The sequence below is a fragment of the Arachis ipaensis genome, chromosome B05 (genome assembly GCF_000816755.2).
Source record: "Arachis ipaensis cultivar K30076 chromosome B05, Araip1.1, whole genome shotgun sequence".
NCBI lineage: Eukaryota > Viridiplantae > Streptophyta > Magnoliopsida > Fabales > Fabaceae > Arachis > Arachis ipaensis.
The window spans coordinates 142,449,504-142,456,780 of record NC_029789.2 but is presented as its reverse complement, the minus strand read 5'-3'; the positions used below and the strand labels follow the sequence as shown (position 1 = coordinate 142,456,780).

Here is a 7,277-nt window from a genome sequence, read left to right as displayed (position 1 = left end):
GCGGTATAGTAGTTAGAATCTCAATTTAACTTCTAAAATTTTTTGATATTATGATTTAAAATAAGTCAATCGATTTTATAAAATTTATACTAAGTCTAACAATTTTATAATTTAAATCTTGTTATAATTTTATATTTTACGTATTTAATTTATTTTTTTGATTTTAGGTAAAGTCTGATGTTCTCTACCTCGGATAGCATTACATCAATACCAATCGTCACACCAAACCTATACTCTACTCACTCCAATTACCAAGCGAAGTAGTATTACATATGAATCAATTTTCACATACGTTTAGTGTTTGTCGAAGCACATTAGTAAGGGACAAAAAAAATATGTTTTGGAAATACGTACGAAAACATATATAAAAGATATAATAAAACAATATAAACAATTGGAAGCAAACTATATACAAGAGAATCATGAAAAAATATAGAAAGAGAAGCTAGTATGTAATGACGTGTGTATGTGTATTTAAAAACAGAAATATTTGGTAACTAAAGAAAATCAGCCAAAAACAGTCATAACTTGCCTTATTTAGTATTTATTAATTGTTGCGACAATTAATTAATGCTAAATAAGGCAAGTTCTGACTGTTTTTTTTTTTGTCTACCTAGCATTACCCATTTAAAAAACTCCAAATCATACACCTTTATCTCATTTGCAATATGTATGAGGTTTATATACAGTGTATATGCCCTTTACAAGTCAATAATCACACCAAACCTACTTTTTACAATTAATTTCTAAACTCAGTAGACATTGAAGGTAAGGGACCAAGTACAATATTAAATCTATATGAATCAATTTTCAAAAATCAAAAGTGTTAATATTTTGTTGAAACACATTATCTTATCTATTCTATGGTGAAAACTCAAGTGCAGTTAACTTCACGTTGATAGTTGAGAGTCGTTAAATAATTTGAATAATTTGATTATATTTTCATGAATGACTCTCAATTATCAACTTCACGTGAAGTTGATTGTACCTGAATTTTCACCATATTTTATCCTTTTAGTTGTTTTATATAATTATCAAAATAAGTTGTTTATGTAACGAAATAAAGAGTGGAATGATTAATAATGAACAATTTCTCTAACAACTACTTAAAAGGGAAAATTGTTGAATGAGAAGTATACTGATGTCAGAACGTAGTCGTTCGAGTCGATAATCTTAATAATTTTAATAATTTTATTATAGTAAAAATAAGTATAAATTTTAATAATTTTAAAACAACTTATTCTTTGAAAGGGTTTAGAAGAAAACTAAATACAAAAGTTTAATTCATACCCAACTCAACTTCACTACTTAAAAAAAAAGTAGATAAATTATTTATACTAGTGAAAAAAAAAGTTTAGATAAATTAGATAATGTGTGACTAATAATAATAGCAAAATTTATTATTAGAAATAATGTAAAATTTATATTTTCTTATTACAATTAACTATTATATTTAAACTACTAATTTTATTTGTTTTTAAAATAATTGAATAATGTTGACTAAAAAAATTAATTCTCTAACATTACTCCGGTGTGTTGTTGAATAGAGTTGTTAACAAATATTTCTTATATTTGTGATATTTTTGTATTAGAACAATACGAACTAACTAAAAGCTATAAGAGTAATTATTATAATTATTAACCCTATTTGGGTTACCACCAAAAATTCTTCCAAATTATTCAAACGCTGACAAAAATACACTCGAATTTTACTATCAACAAAAATACCTTTAAATAATTTAAAAACACAATAAAAATATCCAACAGTAAATATATATTTTCAAAAAATACCTTAGAGATTGAATTTTGATGCAAATTTTTGCAAGAATAATTATAAAATTGAGATATTATTATTCTTAAAATTTGGTGATTTTTTGTTAAGTATATTATTTTTTTATAATTTTTTTGTTAACAACCAATAATACTTTTAAAAAATCACAAAAAAATATATACTTAACAAAAAATCACAAAATTTTAAGAATAATAATATCTTATTTTTCTAATCATTTTTGCAAAAAATAGCATCAAAATTCAATTTTTAATGTATTTTTGAGAAATACATATTTAATGTTAGTTTTTTTTTTAAGATTATCTAACATTAAATATGTATTTCTCAAAAAATATATTAGAGATTGAATTTTGATGCGATTTTTTGCAAGTATGATTAGAAAAAATGAGATATTATTATCCTAAAAATTTGGTGATTTTTTGTTAAGTATATAATTTTTTTGTAATTTTTTTATTAACAACCAATAATACTTTTAAAAACTCACAAAAAAATATATATTCAGCAAAAAATTACCAAATTTTAAGAATAATAATATCTCATTTTTCTAATCATGTTCGCAAAAAAATTGCATTAAAATTCAATCTCTAAGATATTTTTTAAAAATACATATTTACTGTTGGGTATTTTTATTGTATTTTTAAATTATTTAAAGGTATTTTTGTCGATAGTAAAATTCGGGTGCATTTTTATCAGCGTTTGAATAATTCGGGGGCGTTTTTGGTAGTTAACCCTTATTATTTAAAAACCAATGTATCAAATGTAACAAGTATATATAGTTAGGAACAAACTACACAACTTAATATAAAATAAATGGTGAAGATTAAATTAATAATTACTCAATAATAATGGTTAGAAAATACTTTTGTCAAAATAATGATCAAAGCAAACCGACCCTTATATATGCATATCCCACTTATATAAATTGGTGAACAAGTTTAATTAGTTTTGAGATCACAACCAATATCCAATAATTCAGTTATTGTATTAGGAGCGAGGATACAACATGATGAAGAACTTCTTCGGCTATGCGGCGGCGGTGGCGGCCATGGCAGCCATTTCCCTGCTTCTGGCGGCCGTGCCTCCAACATTAGTGAAGGCACAGTCGTCACCACCACCGCCACCGTCACCAAATTGTAGCGTGTCGGAGTTGGGCTCCTCATGCGGTCTAGCATACGCATTTGGTACAACTCCGACACCCGAATGCTGCTCGAAGCTGAAACAGCAGCAGCCATGCTTTTGTTATTACTTGAAGGACCCAAGCCTGGCGCAATATGTTAACTCTACCAATGCTAGAAACATCGCTGCCTCTTGTAATGTTACCTACCCTACTAATTGTCCTTAATTACTATATATTAACTATATATATAATAATAATTATTACTCCATATATATATGTGGGTAATAACAATAATAATGATAACAATGTTATGTTATCTTCGCACTATGTGCTATGATGTGTTAAATGTTGTTATACTGGCCTGAACTTATATATTATGAATGAATGACTATATAATAAGATATGATCAATGTTGAAGGAGTTTGTCTTGATGAATAGTTATTAATTAGTGTTTTTAACTTTTAGGTGCTATGCTTTAATTTATATAAACAATATTCACAGTGTAGGATTAGATATTCAATTCAATTCAAAAATCATGATTATAACTTCCAGGGGTAAGTATGGTTTTGGTCCCAAAAATTTTGCATCAAAATCGAAATCGTCCCTCTTCTAATTTTCGATTTAGAATCGTCCTTAACGTTTTTTTTCGTATTAAAATCGTTCTTTTTATTTAAATTTTTAATTTAATTCCTAAACTACCCCTATTCCTATTTTAATAATAAGTTATAAAATTAAAAAAAAAAACGCGTGTGGATTAAACTAGATTTTCAATTAATACTCTATATCCCTAAGTTTACTAAAATTACCTAAACTACCCTAGTCCTAACCCTCTACCCCACCGCCTTCCCTTCCCCAAGCCTAGACCTAAGTGTTTCAGAAAACAAAGAAAGAAAACGTTGAGGGAGAGAGAGATAAACAGAGACAGAAAAACAAAGAATAGGGTGAAAGGGAAGAGAGAAGAGGGAGATCCGAGAGAGGGGAGTGCCGGTGGAGGCGGTCGCGCCATCCTCGCTGCCGCCGCCGGAGTGTGCATTACCGGTAAGGGATTTAAGCTTGGCTTCTATTATTTTGGATTCCGGGAACCTTTATCGTCACTGCATGTCTATTTCAGCTCTCCGCCGCCGCTGCTTGTTGTTCTGAACTGCTGCACCGTCGGTCGGGTCACACAGAGCGAGAGAGAGAGAGAGAGAAGGCACGGGAGCAGAGGAGAGAAAGGAGAGACCCACGCCAGCCACCGCCGCTTCTGCAGCTCGAAACCCCACTGCCGCCGCCGGAGTGTGCACTACCGGTAAGGGATTTAAGCTTGGCTTCTATTCTTTTGGATTCCGGGAACCTTTATCGTCACTGCATGTCTAATTCAGATCTCCGCCGCCGCTGCTTGTTGTTCTGAACTGCTGCACCGTCGTTGCCGCCGTTCGGGTCACTGGGAACGTGGCAGTGATCATCGGAACCACCATCGGAGTTACCGTTATTTCAATTCAGCCGTTCGTCCTTGTTTAGGTAAACAATGCATTCCGAAACCTATGAATTAGTATTTCTGTTCTAAGTTATTTAAGGATCTAAGGTCTTGGTGTCTTAGGATCGAGTTCCGGGTCTTGATTGCTGAGTTCTATGGCTGTAGCATACAACATCAAGGTGCTATGTCGTCATCGGAGCTGCTGTTGCTCCATTTTCTCAATTATTTGTAAGCCCAGTAAGTCGTTCCTTGTTCCAAACTCTTTTAGTTGCTGTTCTGTTATAGACTATTGAGTTTACGCGACATTAATGTTTTAGGATTGAGCTAAGGCTATGTTTAGAGGTTGTGGCTGCTGCGGGGACGGTCTGTATTGATGTTGCTGCTGTGGAATAAGAATAAAAATGTAGTGTGTCGCGTAGTTAGATCGCGAATGAGGTAGAAGTTTTTCTTAAAATCTATTTTACATTACAGAGTTGTGATAAATAGATATTGATGCAAAAAGATATATTTCTGTGATTATATTTGTCTTGTGGATGTGATGGTTTGTTGGACTGGATTGCTGGGTGCTTGATTGCTTGAGTGAAGTACGATTATTGATAAGAAGTGGATTTGAAAAGTTATTTACTTGATTATTAGGAAAAGTGGTTTTTCTTGGTTTGAAGTTAAAGCGGTTTGATTTTGAGTCGGTCTGATTTTATAAATGATTTAATACTTGAGCATGTTTGACTTTAAAAAGAGTTTTATTATTGCAATTGGTCTGGTTTGAAAATAATTTGATACTGGAATTGATTGAATTTTGGAAAGTGATTGAGATTTGGAAATGGTTTGAGAAATGTTTAGATGGAACACGAAAAGGGTGGCAGTATCCGAGTTTTAGAGGAGATGCTGTCGAAATTTTATAAAATTAGGAGTTTCATTGAAAGTAGTTATTTTAAAAAGGTTTTAAGTATTATATGATTTAAAACTACCTCATTTATCAAAGGAAGAGTTATGTTTTGAATTGGGATTGTTAATGAATGGAATGAAAAGAAGGATGATAAGGATTTTCTTTGAAATATGGTTTTTGAATGAATTAGGAAATGAGATTTGGATTGATGAATGATGATGATGTTGAGATATGGATTGAGAATGTTGAGATATGATCTTTGAATTATTCATTTGGCTTATGAATTTAAAATAACTAAGATACGAGGTTCCCTGGATTAAGTGCCGTGGCTTGCCACCACGTGTACCAGGTTGAAAACTCGATACTCTGTTGACCCTACGACGTAAGTGTGACCGGACACTATATAAATTCCCGGGAATATTACCCCTATTGAGCAATATTGATTATTTGAGAAAAAACTATGCATAGACTCTTGGGGACGCACGTCGGGGGACAGTCTAAGGACAATTCAGACTTGTCGGGTTGGCTGAATAACCGACAGATGAGCCTCATCAGCCATAGAACAGGCATGCATCATATGCATTTGTATGCTTTGCTTGAGTTTGAACTTGTTTTGGTTTGCCTAATTGCTAAATTGTTCGTAACTGCTATTTGAACTATTTGCTGTAACTGCTGCCTACTTGTGCTTTCCTTGTCTGACTTGCCTGTGTTTGTCCTGGCGTGCTACATTTGAGATTGAACTTTGGTGCTGAATTAATGATTGTGTTGTTTGATTGCGTGGTTGGTTTCTGATTGAGATTTTTCTTATAAGAAAGGAAAGGTTTCAGATTTTTGATAGATTAAACGTTTCTTTGAAAAGGTTTTGAACGATTACCTACTGGTTTTTAAAAAATTCATAAGGCAATGATAATCACTAAGCTTGAAAACAGTTTTCCTATTAAATATCTTCTTATGACAACTTTGAAACTCTATGGTGAGACCGTGTGGTTAGATTCTCACCCCTACAGCTTTACCTTTTTAGGAACCGGATGAAGAAGCATTAAGAGAAGTTATACTGCGTTTGGTTTATATGTTGTTGTATTAATTAGATTATTTTGTTTTCCCTCGTCTTTGTTATTACAAGTTTGTAAGAGGGATAGGAGTTGTATGTTTTATATGTTTATTATATTATGAGATATTATGTAAGGAGTCTTGTATATGAATCTATGCCTGCTTGTATTTTTTTTAAGATAAAATATTTGTTTCCGGTTTTCGAAGCAATCAGCGATACGATGTTGAGTCACAGGCTCCTATTTTAATATCTAGTATGTAAAGTAGTCGTAATACTTCTTGCTATCAGAGTAGCGCAGCCGGAAGCGTGACTTCTGATAGTGAGGGTGTTACAGCTCCTCGTCGCTCCTCACCGACGTCGTCGTCACCGCCTCGCCGCTGTTGTTTTGTTCTTCGATCTATTGTTTTCTGTTTGCTGTTGTTTGCTGTTGGTTAGTGTTGGTGGTGGTGTTTGTGTTGGTAGTGGTGGTGGTGGTGGTGGTGGTGTTGGTGTTGGTGTTGGTGGTGATGGTGTTGCTGGTTGTGGCGTTGGTGTTGGTGTTGGTGTTGGTGGTGGTGGTGGTGGAGGAGGTAATTATGTTGGTAGTGGTGAGGATATTTGTATCCAAACAAAATTAAAAGAACGATTTTAATACGAAAAAAAATGTTAAGGACGACTCTAAATCAAAAATTAGAAGAGAGACGATTTCGATTCTGGCGCAAAACTTTTGGAACCAAAACCATACTTAACCCTAACTTTGATAATTGTGCGTCGTATGGACATATCTTTATAACTTTATATATATAGGCATAAAGATGAATCAACAATATAATTCAATCGGCTCTGATAGTAACTTTATTTTTACTACATCATATTGTTTTTTTTTTTTTAAAGAATATTGTATTAATTAAACATTGTTACATGGCTCCTCGCTCAAAGCCTTGAGTAATCAAATCTTGAATGTCATGATGCCCAGTATAAAACTTTTAATATTGTAAC

The 7,277-nt window shown here is 32.5% G+C and overlaps 1 long non-coding RNA gene across 3 annotated transcripts; it reads left to right on the top strand.

Annotated features, from left to right (window-relative positions):
- Positions 4,054 to 4,797, top strand: LOC110262632. 3 transcript variants are annotated; one of them, XR_002347518.1, is made up of 4 exons: positions 4,054 to 4,194; positions 4,268 to 4,406; positions 4,486 to 4,603; positions 4,680 to 4,797. It is a non-coding gene; the product is annotated as an uncharacterized LOC110262632 (long non-coding RNA). The 3 variants fall into 3 exon arrangements; XR_002347517.1 differs by having other exon boundaries at positions 4,055 to 4,194; positions 4,486 to 4,599; XR_002347519.1 differs by having other exon boundaries at positions 4,055 to 4,194; positions 4,486 to 4,590; positions 4,680 to 4,791.